Genomic DNA, 13,586 nt, shown 5'->3' with positions numbered 1-13,586 from the left:
TGGATTGAAGACAATAGTTTTTAGTTTTTATTAGTATGATTGTGTTTTAGTTATGATTTTTAATAGAGTAGAAATCGGTTTTTATTAATTGCACTTATATTTTTGCAAGTTTATTTTTATCGTTAATTTTCAATATAATTATGTTGAAATAAAGTTACATTTTCGTCTGCTAAGATTAGTTAAAGATAACAGTATTTTCCAAAGAATTTATTACAGTGTAGAAAGTTATTGTTAATCTTAACGGGATTCCTAAAATTTATGACACCTTCAGTAGGTCAGTCTAGTCAGTTAGAGTTCAAATAATAGTCGTCTGCAAATGCAGCTGTGGCGATTTAATTACTTTGTTTTGATCATCTCTGGGAATCAGGTTAAATTAGTGTGAAATTTTTATGTCTAATGTTCAGAAGTAAACAGTTCGTCTTTATCATGCGATAAGTTAACATCGAAAACAGTGTTGTGAAATTGTAATACGCAATGATTGTAAATATTGTAAATATTGGATTAAAACGTAGTTATTAGCAAACATTCGAGTTAGTTATATGTTATGGATATAATAATGCTATTGGTATAACATTATCGTCGAACTCCCAAATCCCAAATCGTCGAACTTTATATGAACAATTTATTCCACTGCACAATTCAAATCGTCTCCGCAACATTTTTGGTAGCAGAGCGTGGTTCAATGAACTGTAATCGTAATCGTATTGTGAGAAAATGAGTAATTGGGATTTGGAAATAGAAGCAGAGGCAAGCGAGGGAGACAAAATGGACGAAACCGTTATTGCTAAACCGGAAGAAAGTTTACAATTAGAAGATCTGAAGAAGGAAAAAGCCAAAGCAAAATCGACATTCACAAAAACTAGACATTCATTACTACAAATTCTTGAAGAAGATTTTCCGGATCGTGAAGAAATAAAAGTATTTCAAGAGAAACTGATAAATGCGGAAGAAAAAGCGATGGATATTATGGGGAATATTTGTGATGAATATAAGCACAGGAATGATATACTAAATATGAAGAAAACAACAAAAGAGATGGAAAAAATGGAAGAGGAATTTACGGACGCAGAAAATGAGTGTCGTGATTATTTGATCGAGAGTAAGGTTGGGTCAAGCGTTGGTTCTAGTGTATCGAGAATATCGAAACGGGCTAATGTGAATTCCGGAAATAAAGTGGAAAGTAAACCTATAAATAAAGAAAAGGAAGTTAAACCAGAATTTGAACAAACTACGAAAGAAGAAAATAACGTCAAGCAATTAAATGAAACGAAATTTAGTTCAGAATTAGGACAGGATATGTGGAAACAGTTGAAAAGAGTTTCAATACCGGTTTTCACAGGAAATAAAAGGAATTATCAGAGCTGGAAAGCTGCATTCTTAGCATGTATTGACCAAGCACCGGCAACAAAGGAATATAAATTATTACAACTGAGACAATATGTGGAAGGTGAAGCTTTGCAAGTTATAGAAAATTTAGGACATTCAGCAGTTGCTTACGATGCTGCAAAGGAGCGTTTAGAAAGAAAGTATGGAGGACAAAGAAGACAAATAACATTGTATATCGAAGAACTTGAAAACTTTAAACCTATGAGAGAAGGATTCGCTAAAGACATAGAAAATTTTGCAGATTTACTGGATATAGCAGTTGTGAACTTGAAAGAAGCAGGTCGTTTTGAGGAGTTAAAGAATGGTTCTTTGTACAACAAATTGCAGCGAAAGATGACAGAATCGATGTTGTCGAGGTACCATCGTTGGATATTTGAAAGCGGAAAAATAGAATCAGTTGAATGTCTACGGGAGTGGATTTTACAAGAGTCAGAGTTTCAAACTATAGCATCAGAAACAATACATGGATTAAGTGCGAACACTAGTAGCAATTCACAGCGGAATTATAAGGGAAATCGTAGGGATGGATTTAGAAAATTTTTTGGAGAATCGCAAAATGAGGACCACATCGGAAAAAGGGAATCAATAAAATATTTGTGCAAGTGTTGTAACGGTCATCATGGAGTCTGGAGGTGCGATGAATTTCGGAAATTAACCGTTCACAAGAGATGGGATACAGCAAAACGACTTCAGTTGTGTTATCGTTGCTTAGGACATGATCACGTTGGCAGACAGTGTCCGAGAAGTAGAGCGTGTAACTTGGGTGGATGCAAAGAAGTGCACAACAGACTTCTTCATAGGGATAAACAATCGTTCAGTGAGCCAAGGGTTCCAGTGAGAACCGAATCGAAAACAAAACAGAACTATGCTACTGAAAAGAAGGAAGATACAGCCGCCGCCACTGAGGGGGAGAGTCAGAATCGCACAATGATCGGCCGAGACAGAAAATCAAACTTCGTTACGCTTAGAACAGTACCCGTAATATTGAAAAATGGAAACCGTACCGTAAGCGTTAATGCATTACTGGATGACGCAAGTACGAAAACGTATATCAACGCTGATGTTGCCGCTGAATTGGGACTTCAAGGACAAGTTCAGAAAGTGACAGTTAATGTGTTAAATGACAATGTCGAAACATTTGAAACTATGCCAGTCGAGGTTAGACTTCAAAGTCATAATGGTCAGACAGACGCCAAGATAGTCGCGTTCACTACTAACCGTGTAACCGGAAGTTTACAACCAGTTGATTGGAAACAACACGCTCGGAAATGGGAGCATCTTGCAGGGATTAAATTTCCGAATCTAGGACAAAGACCTACCGTTGATATGTTGATCGGGCTGGACTATCCGGATCTACATTATTCATATAGAGATATACGTGGTAAACCTGGAGAACCAATTGCTAGACTAACACCGTTAGGTTGGACGTGCATCGGAGATCCGAATAGCGGACAGGAGCAGACACTGTTTAACCGAACGTATTTTGCTCGTGGACATGAGAATCGAAATGATTTAGATAACATTGTAAGGAAGTTTTGGGAAATCGAAAATGTCAAAACACCAAGCGATAACGTATTTCTAAATAGTGATGAGCGAAAGGCATTGTCTATTGTAGAGCAATCTTTGGAATTTAAGGACGGACACTACGAAGTTAAAGTACCGTGGAAAGACGACACACCATTGTTACCGAACAATTACAACATGGCTTTGCATAGATTAGAAAACACAGAAAAATGATTAAAGAAAGACCCGAGTATTGCAAAAGATTACACACAAACCATAGAGAAATACATTGAAAAAGGATATGTTCGAAAAGTGTCGGCAAAGGAGGAGACCGTAGCAGGAAAATGGTATTTGCCGCATTTTCCGGTGATTAGACCGGACAAGGAAATTACTTAAACGAGGATTGTATTTGATGCGTCTGCAAAGTTTCAGGGGATTTCGCTAAATGACACTATTCATCAAGGACCAAAGTTACAACAGGATTTATTTGATGTACTATTACGCTTCAGAAAGAATCCAGTTGCACTTGTTTGTGACATAGCCGAAATGTATTTGAGAATTAAAATTGCACCAGACGACAGACCGTTTCACAGATTTTTATGGCGCGCAATGAAAACTGAACATGTACCAGAGGAATATGAATTCAATAGTGTTGTTTTTGGAGTAAATTCGTCTCCATTTCAAGCTCAGTTTGTTTCTAGAAAACATGCCGAAATGACGAAAGATTTATATCCGCGAGCCGCCGAAACAGTTCTAAAATCTACATACATGGACGACAGTATGGACTCTGTAATGAACGATGAACAAGGCATCGAACTTTATAATCAGCTATCACAGTTATGGGCAAAAGCAGGGATGTATGCACGGAAATGGCTATCAAATTCAACGGCAGTTTTGCAATGTATTCCAGAAGAAGATCGTGCGTCACAAGTCGATCTCGATGAGGGATATTTACCGTCCGTGAAAACTCTAGGAGTTATATGGCAGGCAGACAATGACATATTCACATTTAAAGCTAACCCACCGGCAAATGATTTCAAATTTACTAAACGAAACATTCTAAGCAAAGTTGCTACGTTATTCGACCCGTTGGGATTTATTGCGCCGTACACAATAAGAGGAAAACTACTACTACAAGAGATGTGGACAGCAGGACTAGACTGGGACGACCAGTTAGACGAAATACTTGTTGACAAATCAAGAGAGTGATTCCGTGAACTTGATGAACTTTGTTGCATTAAAATACCGAGATGTTTGCAGTTAGACGATGACATTGTTTCAACGAGTCTTCACACATTCAGCGACGCTTCTCAGGAGGCTTATGGTTCAGTTATATATGCTAGACACGAGTATAAGAGTGGCAAGATATCTACGAGATTAATAGCAGCGAAATCGAGAGTTGCTCCGTTAACTTCAGTCAGCATTCCACGACTTGAGTTGATGGCCGCAGTTTTGGAATTAAGATTAGCACTTTCAGTTAAACATGCACTAGAAGTACCTGAGGATAACATGACATTCTGGTCAGACAGTATGAACGTTTTGTATTGGATAAGAGGTAGGAGTAGAGAGTACAAGCCGTTTGTAGCGAATCGAATCGGAGAAATTCACACTTCATCGCACCCTAAACAATGGCGACATGTGCCAACAAAGGTTAACCCAGCAGATTTAGTATCTAGAGGTAGGAAAATTGAACAATTACAGTCGGACGTCATTTGGTGGAATGGACCGGAATTTCTTCAAGAAAAGGAACCGCAATGGCCGGAAACTAACATTCACAAAGAAAACGTACGTGATACCGAACTTAAGTGTCAAAAGAAAACAAGCGATAAATTAACTAACTGTACTACACTGAAAAGTATTCACACTAGTGATTCAGATTGGCGTTTAGATCCCGTACGTTATTCAAGTTTTGTAAGACTAGTTCGTGTACATGCGTATGTATACAGATTTATTGACAATTGCAGACTAAAGCAAGAACAACGTCGTCAAGGAAGTTTATCTACCGTTGAATATGCAGATGCCGAAATGGAAATAATTAAAGATGCACAAAGGGAGGCATTTTCAGACGAATATAACGCTCTAATAAAAAGTAAAGATTTACCGAAAACTAGCATATTATTAGGATTACAACCGCGAATTGATGAAAATGGATTAATCAGATGTGATGGACGTTTAGAGTTCGCCGATTTTCTACCATTCGATGCTCGATATCCGATTATATTACCACGAAAAAATTGGGTCACGAAGCTTATTGTGAAACGCTATCACGAACTTGGAAAACATGTTAGTGGGACAAATCAAATATTTTCAGCATTATCGTCACGCTTTTGTATTATTTCAGGGAGAGAAGAAATAAGAGAATATGAACATGAGTGTTATACGTGTCGTAAGAGGAAAGCTAAAGTTGCCGAGCAAGTTATGGCTCCGTTACCGGAAATTCGTTTCAAAACACCGTTACATGCTTTCGCTCGTACTGCAGTTGATTTTGGAGGACCGTTCATAACAGTTCAGGGGAGAGGAAAACGACGTCAGAAAAGATACTTATGTCTATTTACATGTTTAGCGTCACGCGCAGTGCATTTGGAAGTAGCATTTGGATTAGATACGGACTCATTTCTTAACGCATTTTATCGGATGGTGAATAGGAGAGGTCTTCCTAAAGAGATAATTTCAGACAATGGAACTAATTTTGTTGGAGCAAATAGAGAACTGAAAGAACTAGTTGCGCTTTTAGACAATGATAAAATACAGAATTCAATAAGTAACCAAGGGATTAAGTGGCATTTTAATCCACCGCTAGCACCGCATTTTGGTGGTATTCACGAAACAATGATAAAATCCACAAAAAGGGCTATTTATGCAATATTAGGAAATGCAATCATTAATGGTGAGGAACTTTTAACAGCATTTACCGGAGCTGAAGCGCTGATCAATTCGAGACCGCTTACGTACCAGTCAGCCGATCCGAAAGATGATACACCTTTAACACCAAATCACTTCTTACACGGACAATTAGGTGGCCATTTCGCTTCAGAAACCGTTGATAATACTGATTTTAACCCGAGAAAACGCTGGAGAAGAATACAGGAATTAATAAGACATTTTTGGAAACGTTGGATTAGAGAATGGTTGCCGGGACTAAACAAACGTGACAAGTGGACTAAAACGAAAAGGGACATGAAAACCGATGATATTGTGCTTGTGATGAATCCGAACGTTCCGAGAGGACATTGGCCGCTTGGCAGAATAATCGAAGTTTTCTCCGGAAAAGATATACCTGTTCGTGTTGCAAAAGTTTCACTTGGACAAACTGTATTAATAAGACCAATAACAAAACTGTGTCCGTTAGACATCGAAACCTCCGAAAATGACAGTGATAAATAATTGAAGTAATGTGGACATATAGTTTCATTTTAATCTAGACAGTTAAATATTTTGAAATAGTTTTAGATTTGAAAATTTGAACTTAGATCAGAGACAGTTTTATATCGTTTAATTATTGTTTTGTTTGATTGGCTTAGAGCAATCAAGAGGGGGAGAATGGATTGAAGACAATAGTTTTTAGTTTTTATTAGTATGATTGTTTTTTAGTTATGATTTTTAATAGAGTAGAAATCGGTTTTTATTAATTGCACTTATATTTTTGCAAGTTTATTTTTATCGTTAATTTTCAATATAATTATGTTGAAATAAAGTTACATTTTCGTCTGCTAAGATTAGTTAAAGATAACAGTATTTTCCAAAGAATTTATTACAGTGTAGAAAGTTATTGTTAATTTTAACGGGATTCCTAAAATTTATGACACCTTCAGTAGGTCAGTCTAGTCAGTTAGAGTTCAAATAATAGTCGTCTGCAAATGCAGCTGTGGCGATTTAATTACTTTGTTTTGATCATCTCTGGGAATCAGGTTAAATTAGTGTGAAATTTTTATGTCTAATGTTCAGAAGTAAACAGTTCGTCTTTATCATGCGATAAGTTAACATCGAAAACAGTGTTGTGAAATTGTAATACGCAATGATTGTAAATATTGTAAATATTGGATTAAAACGTAGTTATTAGCAAACATTCGAGTTAGTTATATGTTATGGATATAATAATGCTATTGGTATAACATTATCGTCGAACTCCCAAATCCCAAATCGTCGAACTTTATATGAACAATTTATTCCACTGCACAATTCAAATCGTCTCCGCAACACAATGGTTAAACTGTTCCTGAGATGTCTATAACATGTATAGGTGCCAATAAAAATATACAATTTGTCAGAAGTGGGATTCGAACCCACGCCTGGAGAACCAGACTGCGACCTGAACGCAGCGCCTTAGACCACTCGGCCATCCTGACAAGACATCAAAATTGACACTAATTTGTCCCTTTATATCTCAGCACCCAAATAAATGCTTCAATTCAAGCCTAGTTAGAGTCCTGGATCAGATCAAGCTTTTATAGATAGAATTATAAGTAATTGCTTCGATAAAACACTTCTTGCATGTCAATTAAGAGAATATCCTCGTTCAGAAACGAGATTTAACATGTTAAAAGAGGTTCTTTTCATTAAAAACAGAGTTTGCGCATCTAAGAATTGGCGGTATTGTGTCAAACATCTTTTTCAATGGTTAAACTGTTCCTGAGATGTCTATAACATGTATAGGTGCCAATAAAAATATACAATTTGTCAGAAGTGGGATTCGAACCCATGCCTGGAGAACCAGACTGCGACCTGAACGCAGCGCCTTAGACCACTCGGCCATCCTGACAAGACATCAAAATTGACACTAATTTGTCCCTTTATATCTCAGCACCCAAATAAATGCTTCAATTCAAGCCTAGTTAGAGTCCTGGATCAGATCAAGCTTTTATAGATAGAATTATAAGTAATTGCTTCGATAAAACACTTCTTGCATGTCAATTAAGAGAATATCCTCGTTCAGAAACGAGATTTAAAGAGGTTCTTTTCATTAAAAACAGAGTTTGCGCATCTAAGAATTGGCGGTATTGTGTCAAACATCTTTTTCAATGGTTAAACTGTTCCTGAGATGTCTATAACATGTATAGGTGCCAATAAAAATATACAATTTGTCAGAAGTGGGATTCGAACCCACGCCTGGAGAACCAGACTGCGACCTGAACGCAGCGCCTTAGACCACTCGGCCATCCTGACAAGACATCAAAATTGACACTAATTTGTCCCTTTATATCTCAGCACCCAAATAAATGCTTCAATTCAAGCCTAGTTAGAGTCCTGGATCAGATCAAGCTTTTATAGATAGAATTATAAGTAATTGCTTCGATAAAACACTTCTTGCATGTCAATTAAGAGAATATCCTCGTTCAGAAACGAGATTTAAAGAGGTTCTTTTCATTAAAAACAGAGTTTGCGCATCTAAGAATTGGCGGTATTGTGTCAAACATCTTTTTCAATGGTTAAACTGTTCCTGAGATATCTATAACATGTATAGGTGCCAATAAAAATATACAATTTGTCAGAAGTGGGATTCGAACCCACGCCTGGAGAACCAGACTGCGACCTGAACGCAGCGCCTTAGACCACTCGGCCATCCTGACAAGACATCAAAATTGACACTAATTTGTCCCTTTATATCCCAGCACCCAAATAAATGCTTCAATTCAAGCCTAGTTAGAGTCCTGGATCAGATCAAGCTTTTATAGATAGAATTATAAGTAATTGCTTCGATAAAACACTTCTTGCATGTCAATTAAGAGAATATCCTCGTTCAGAAACGAGATTTAAAGAGGTTCTTTTCATTAAAAACAGAGTTTGCGCATCTAAGAATTGGCGGTATTGTGTCAAACATCTTTTTCAATGGTTAAACTGTTCCTGAGATGTCTATAACATGTATAGGTGCCAATAAAAATATACAATTTGTCAGAAGTGGGATTCGAACCCACGCCTGGAGAACCAGACTGCGACCTGAACGCAGCGCCTTAGACCACTCGGCCATCCTGACAAGACATCAAAATTGACACTAATTTGTCCCTTTATATCTCAGCACCCAAATAAATGCTTCAATTCAAGCCTAGTTAGAGTCCTGGATCAGATCAAGCTTTTATAGATAGAATTATAAGTAATTGCTTCGATAAAACACTTCTTGCATGTCAATTAAGAGAATATCCTCGTTCAGAAACGAGATTTAACATGTTTAAAGAGGTTCTTTTCATTAAAAACAGAGTTTGCGCATCTAAGAATTGGCGGTATTGTGTCAAACATCTTTTTCAATGGTTAAACTGTTCCTGAGATGTCTATAACATGTATAGGTGCCAATAAAAATATACAATTTGTCAGAAGTGGGATTCGAACCCACGCCTGGAGAACCAGACTGCGACCTGAACGCAGCGCCTTAGACCACTCGGCCATCCTGACAAGACATCAAAATTGACACTAATGTGTCCCTTTATATCTCAGCACCCAAATAAATGCTTCAATTCAAGCCTAGTTAGAGTCCTGGATCAGATCAAGCTTTTATAGATAGAATTATAAGTAATTGCTTCGATAAAACACTTCTTGCATGTCAATTAAGAGAATATCCTCGTTCAGAAACGAGATTTAACATGTTTAAAGAGGTTCTTTTCATTAAAAACAGAGTTTGCGCATCTAAGAATTGGCGGTATTGTGTCAAACATCTTTTTCAATGGTTAAACTGTTCCTGAGATGTCTATAACATGTATAGGTGCCAATAAAAATATACAATTTGTCAGAAGTGGGATTCGAACCCACGCCTGGAGAACCAGACTGCGACCTGAACGCAGCGCCTTAGACCACTCGGCCATCCTGACAAGACATCAAAATTGACACTAATTTGTCCCTTTATATCTCAGCACCCAAATAAATGCTTCAATTCAAGCCTAGTTAGAGTCCTGGATCAGATCAAGCGTTTATAGATAGAATTATAAGTAATTGTTTCGATAAAACACTTCTTGCATGTCAATTAAGAGAATATCCTCGTTCAGAAACGAGATTTAAAGAGGTTCTTTTCATTAAAAACAGAGTTTGCGCATCTAAGAATTGGCGGTATTGTGTCAAACATCTTTTTCAATGGTTAAACTGTTCCTGAGATGTCTATAACATGTATAGGTGCCAATAAAAATATACAATTTGTCAGAAGTGGGATTCGAACCCACGCCTGGAGAACCAGACTGCGACCTGAACGCAGCGCCTTAGACCACTCGGCCATCCTGACAAGACATCAAAATTGACACTAATTTGTCCCTTTATATCTCAGCACCCAAATAACAAGACATCAAAATTGACACTAATTTGTCCCTTTATATCTCAGCACCCAAATAAATGCTTCAATTCAAGCCTAGTTAGAGTCCTGGATCAGATCAAACTTTTATAGATAGAATTATAAGTAATTGCTTCGATAAAACACTTCTTGCATGTCAATTAAGAGAATATCCTCGTTCAGAAACGAGATTTAAAGAGGTTCTTTTCATTAAAAACAGAGTTTGCGCATCTAAGAATTGGCGGTATTGTGTCAAACATCTTTTTCAATGGTTAAACTGTTTCTGAGATGTCTATAACATGTATAGGTGCCAATAAAAATATACAATTTGTCAGAAGTGGGATTCGAACCCACGCCTGGAGAACCAGACTGCGACCTGAACGCAGCGCCTTAGACCACTCGGCCATCCTGACAAGACATCAAAATTGACACTAATTTGTCCCTTTATATCTCAGCACCCAAATAAATGCTTCAATTCAAGCCTAGTTAGAGTCCTGGATCAGATCAAGCTTTTATAGATAGAATTATAAGTAATTGCTTCGATAAAACACTTCTTGCATGTCAATTAAGAGAATATCCTCGTTCAGAAACGAGATTTAAAGAGGTTCTTTTCATTAAAAACAGAGTTTGCGCATCTAAGAATTGGCGGTATTGTGTCAAACATCTTTTTCAATGGTTAAACTGTTCCTGAGATGTCTATAACATGTATAGGTGCCAATAAAAATATACAATTTGTCAGAAGTGGGATTCGAACCCACGCCTGGAGAACCAGACTGCGACCTGAACGCAGCGCCTTAGACCACTCGGCCATCCTGACAAGACATCAAAATTGACACTAATTTGTCCCTTTATATCTCAGCACCCAAATAAATGCTTCAATTCAAGCCTAGTTAGAGTCCTGGATCAGATCAAGCTTTTATAGATAGAATTATAAGTAATTGCTTCGATAAAACACTTCTTGCATGTCAATTAAGAGAATATCCTCGTTCAGAAACGAGATTTAAAGAGGTTCTTTTCATTAAAAACAGAGTTTGCGCATCTAAGAATTGGCGGTATTGTGTCAAACATCTTTTTCAATGGTTAAACTGTTCCTGAGATGTCTATAACATGTATAGGTGCCAATAAAAATATACAATTTGTCAGAAGTGGGATTCGAACCCACGCCTGGAGAACCAGACTGCGACCTGAACGCAGCGCCTTAGACCACTCGGCCATCCTGACAAGACATCAAAATTGACACTAATTTGTCCCTTTATATCTCAGCACCCAAATAAATGCTTCAATTCAAGCCTAGTTAGAGTCCTGGATCAGATCAAGCTTTTATAGATAGAATTATAAGTAATTGCTTCGATAAAACACTTCTTGCATGTCAATTAAGAGAATATCCTCGTTCAGAAACGAGATTTAAAGAGGTTCTTTTCATTAAAAACAGAGTTTGCGCATCTAAGAATTGGCGGTATTGTGTCAAACATCTTTTTCAATGGTTAAACTGTTCCTGAGATATCTATAACATGTATAGGTGCCAATAAAAATATACAATTTGTCAGAAGTGGGATTCGAACCCACGCCTGGAGAACCAGACTGCGACCTGAACGCAGCGCCTTAGACCACTCGGCCATCCTGACAAGACATCAAAATTGACACTAATTTGTCCCTTTATATCTCAGCACCCAAATAACAAGACATCAAAATTGACACTAATTTGTCCCTTTATATCTCAGCACCCAAATAAATGCTTCAATTCAAGCCTAGTTAGAGTCCTGGATCAGATCAAACTTTTATAGATAGAATTATAAGTAATTGCTTCGATAAAACACTTCTTGCATGTCAATTAAGAGAATATCCTCGTTCAGAAACGAGATTTAAAGAGGTTCTTTTCATTAAAAACAGAGTTTGCCCATCTAAGAATTGGCGGCATTGTGTCAAACATCTTTTTCAATGGTTAAACTGTTCCTGAGATGTCTATAACATGTATAGGTGCCAATAAAAATATACAATTTGTCAGAAGTGGGATTCGAACCCACGCCTGGAGAACCAGACTGCGACCTGAACGCAGCGCCTTAGACCACTCGGCCATCCTGACAAGACATCAAAATTGACACTAATTTGTCCCTTTATATCTCAGCACCCAAATAACAAGACATCAAAATTGACACTAATTTGTCCCTTTATATCTCAGCACCCAAATAAATGCTTCAATTCAAGCCTAGTTAGAGTCCTGGATCAGATCAAGCTTTTATAGATAGAATTATAAGTAATTGCTTCGATAAAACACTTCTTGCATGTCAATTAAGAGAATATCCTCGTTCAGAAACGAGATTTAAAGAGGTTCTTTTCATTAAAAACAGAGTTTGCGCATCTAAGAATTGGCGGTATTGTGTCAAACATCTTTTTCAATGGTTAAACTGTTCCTGAGATGTCTATAACATGTATAGGTGCCAATAAAAATATACAATTTGTCAGAAGTGGGATTCGAACCCACGCCTGGAGAACCAGACTGCGACCTGAACGCAGCGCCTTATTTTTTTTTTTATCTTGATAAAATTTATTGCACAAATCATTATTATCTTCTACATCAATTTACAACATATTTATGAAAACATCAAGTCCCTATACTATCATGCTACCTCACACTTATCTTTCATGCAGCTCAATCATTCAATTTATATTAGAAACCTACGCAGAATACAAAATGAAACATAAAATTAACTGATAATTGTCTTTGTTTTCAGTAAATAAAGTGACGAAAAGCGAAACGAAATAATCAAATGTTCGTACGGGGCTGGATTCCATTCCACCATGCGAATTCACGATCAAAAACGTTGATATTCATCAATGTAAAACAATGTTTATGAGAAAACAGTCATAAAAAATTCCGCAGGCAAAAAAAAAAACTAGCATACACTCAATCTTACAAATACATACGCGCATGCTCACAAAAATTATATTTACCAACAATGAACGCAGCGCCTTAGACCACTCGGCCATCCTGACAAGACATCAAAATTGACACTAATTTGTCCCTTTATATCTCAGCACCCAAATAAATGCTTCAATTCAAGCCTAGTTAGAGTCCTGGATCAGATCAAGCTTTTATAGATAGAATTATAAGTAATTGCTTCGATAAAACACTTCTTGCATGTCAATTAAGAGAATATCCTCGTTCAGAAACGAGATTTAAAGAGGTTCTTTTCATTAAAAACAGAGTTTGCGCATCTAAGAATTGGCGGTATTGTGTCAAACATCTTTTTCAATGGTTAAACTGTTCCTGAGATGTCTATAACATGTATAGGTGCCAATAAAAATATACAATTTGTCAGAAGTGGGATTCGAACCCACGCCTGGAGAACCAGACTGCGACCTGAACGCAGCGCCTTAGACCACTCGGCCATCCTGACAAGACATCAAAATTGACACTAATTTGTCCCTTTATATCTCAGCACCCAAATAA

At 37.2% G+C, this 13,586-nt stretch overlaps 13 non-coding genes across 13 annotated transcripts; all 13 read right to left on the bottom strand.

Annotated features, from left to right (window-relative positions):
• Positions 1 to 7,151: 7,151 nt before the first annotated feature.
• Positions 7,152 to 7,235, bottom strand: Trnal-cag (transfer RNA leucine (anticodon CAG)). The gene has a single exon. It is a non-coding gene; the product is annotated as a tRNA-Leu (tRNA).
• Positions 7,236 to 7,968: 733 nt separating this feature from the next.
• On the bottom strand, positions 7,969 to 8,052 carry Trnal-cag (transfer RNA leucine (anticodon CAG)). The gene has a single exon. It is a non-coding gene; the product is annotated as a tRNA-Leu (tRNA).
• Positions 8,053 to 8,372: 320 nt separating this feature from the next.
• Trnal-cag (transfer RNA leucine (anticodon CAG)) lies at positions 8,373 to 8,456 on the bottom strand. Its single transcript has one exon. It is a non-coding gene; the product is annotated as a tRNA-Leu (tRNA).
• A 320-nt stretch (positions 8,457 to 8,776) lies between these two features.
• Trnal-cag (transfer RNA leucine (anticodon CAG)) lies at positions 8,777 to 8,860 on the bottom strand. Its single transcript has one exon. It is a non-coding gene; the product is annotated as a tRNA-Leu (tRNA).
• Positions 8,861 to 9,189: 329 nt separating this feature from the next.
• On the bottom strand, positions 9,190 to 9,273 carry Trnal-cag (transfer RNA leucine (anticodon CAG)). Its single transcript has one exon. It is a non-coding gene; the product is annotated as a tRNA-Leu (tRNA).
• A 329-nt stretch (positions 9,274 to 9,602) lies between these two features.
• Trnal-cag (transfer RNA leucine (anticodon CAG)) lies at positions 9,603 to 9,686 on the bottom strand. Its single transcript has one exon. It is a non-coding gene; the product is annotated as a tRNA-Leu (tRNA).
• A 320-nt stretch (positions 9,687 to 10,006) lies between these two features.
• On the bottom strand, positions 10,007 to 10,090 carry Trnal-cag (transfer RNA leucine (anticodon CAG)). The gene has a single exon. It is a non-coding gene; the product is annotated as a tRNA-Leu (tRNA).
• Positions 10,091 to 10,464: 374 nt separating this feature from the next.
• On the bottom strand, positions 10,465 to 10,548 carry Trnal-cag (transfer RNA leucine (anticodon CAG)). Its single transcript has one exon. It is a non-coding gene; the product is annotated as a tRNA-Leu (tRNA).
• Positions 10,549 to 10,868: 320 nt separating this feature from the next.
• Positions 10,869 to 10,952, bottom strand: Trnal-cag (transfer RNA leucine (anticodon CAG)). The gene has a single exon. It is a non-coding gene; the product is annotated as a tRNA-Leu (tRNA).
• Positions 10,953 to 11,272: 320 nt separating this feature from the next.
• On the bottom strand, positions 11,273 to 11,356 carry Trnal-cag (transfer RNA leucine (anticodon CAG)). The gene has a single exon. It is a non-coding gene; the product is annotated as a tRNA-Leu (tRNA).
• A 320-nt stretch (positions 11,357 to 11,676) lies between these two features.
• Trnal-cag (transfer RNA leucine (anticodon CAG)) lies at positions 11,677 to 11,760 on the bottom strand. Its single transcript has one exon. It is a non-coding gene; the product is annotated as a tRNA-Leu (tRNA).
• A 374-nt stretch (positions 11,761 to 12,134) lies between these two features.
• On the bottom strand, positions 12,135 to 12,218 carry Trnal-cag (transfer RNA leucine (anticodon CAG)). Its single transcript has one exon. It is a non-coding gene; the product is annotated as a tRNA-Leu (tRNA).
• A 1,231-nt stretch (positions 12,219 to 13,449) lies between these two features.
• Trnal-cag (transfer RNA leucine (anticodon CAG)) lies at positions 13,450 to 13,533 on the bottom strand. The gene has a single exon. It is a non-coding gene; the product is annotated as a tRNA-Leu (tRNA).
• Positions 13,534 to 13,586: the final 53 nt, after the last annotated feature.

The sequence above is a fragment of the Mytilus californianus genome, unplaced genomic scaffold (assembly GCF_021869535.1).
Source record: "Mytilus californianus isolate M0D057914Y unplaced genomic scaffold, xbMytCali1.0.p SCAF_121, whole genome shotgun sequence".
Classification (NCBI taxonomy): Eukaryota; Metazoa; Mollusca; class Bivalvia; order Mytilida; family Mytilidae; genus Mytilus; species Mytilus californianus.
The sequence above is the reverse complement of the archived record's forward strand: the minus strand, read 5'-3'. Positions and strand labels throughout refer to the sequence as shown.